The 1,048-nt window shown below is 48.4% G+C and overlaps 1 non-coding gene across 1 annotated transcript; it reads left to right on the forward strand.

Moving 5' to 3' along the window:
• The first annotated feature begins 309 nt into the window (after positions 1–309).
• trnan-guu lies at positions 310–383 on the forward strand. The gene has a single exon. It is a non-coding gene; the product is annotated as a tRNA-Asn (tRNA).
• Positions 384–1,048: the final 665 nt, after the last annotated feature.

Here is a 1,048-nt window from a genome sequence, read left to right on the forward strand (position 1 = left end):
GACATTGAAAGAATTGTCGTTCCTGAACATCAGGAATTCAAACCCCTTCTCGCCTCCGAGCCAATGAGAGAACTCGGGAACAGGCAAAACACGGAAAGCCTCGAAGGGCGACGGCCCCGGAGTAAGAAAGCTAGGTCCGAGTGACATGGATGTGTGGGATCAGACTGTCCCTGGTGTCTCCACAATAAATCTCCCAGGCTTTATTATGGAAAAGTAAAACAGAGGACAATGCAATTCTCGGCGGGGACGCTGAATTATGAATTCACTAATAGCCTCCCCTAAGCGATGGCGCAACCCATGCCGTCGCCTGTCTCTGTGGCGCAATTAGTCAGCGCGTTCGGCTGTTAACCGAAAGGTTGGTGGTTCGAGCCCACCCAGGGGCGGTGTGTTCGCTGTTCTTACTTGGCTTGGAAGCTGTGTGCTTTTAATGGGGTCAGGAAAATGTTCCCCAAACGGAAATCTTCTCCACAAAGGGGTTTCTGAATTGAATTAATGTCGAACGTCAGGGACTGCAGATGCGGAGAAGCCGAGACAAAAAGAGAAACCCTGCAGGTTTGACAGTTCCTGTCGGAGAAACCAGAATCCTTCAGATCCAGGTTTCGGTCACAGGGCTGGAACAGAACTGTCACCAAATGCATTTACCAATCTACGTTCATCCTATCGATTGTATTAGCATCATCAAAATAACTCGAGAGACTTTCATCACAGTTTTCTGTGAACAGTTCTACATTAGCTTTGCTGAATGAACCCCAAATTTCTTGAAGTGGCTCCTTATTTTCGGCCCTGATTATTAATCTCTCTTCGCATGGGAATGGATCCTTCCCACCCGCTCTATCAGTCATCAATGTGTGTAGTTCAATTCGATCTCCCATCTGATCAAATCCAGGGCAACAGGATATGTTGGGGCTATGGCGCGGACAGGACAAGCCCAGTACTCACCTTTCCTTTTAGAACAATTCCATGAAAAATTTTACACCACAACTTTGGGCGCTTAGCTGTGGCCGAACACTTAAGGTGCTGGCGTAGAGATCCTTTGGGGCTCCCCCGC

The sequence above is a fragment of the Chiloscyllium plagiosum genome, unplaced genomic scaffold (assembly GCF_004010195.1).
Source record: "Chiloscyllium plagiosum isolate BGI_BamShark_2017 unplaced genomic scaffold, ASM401019v2 scaf_58318, whole genome shotgun sequence".
Lineage (NCBI taxonomy): Eukaryota > Metazoa > Chordata > Chondrichthyes > Orectolobiformes > Hemiscylliidae > Chiloscyllium > Chiloscyllium plagiosum.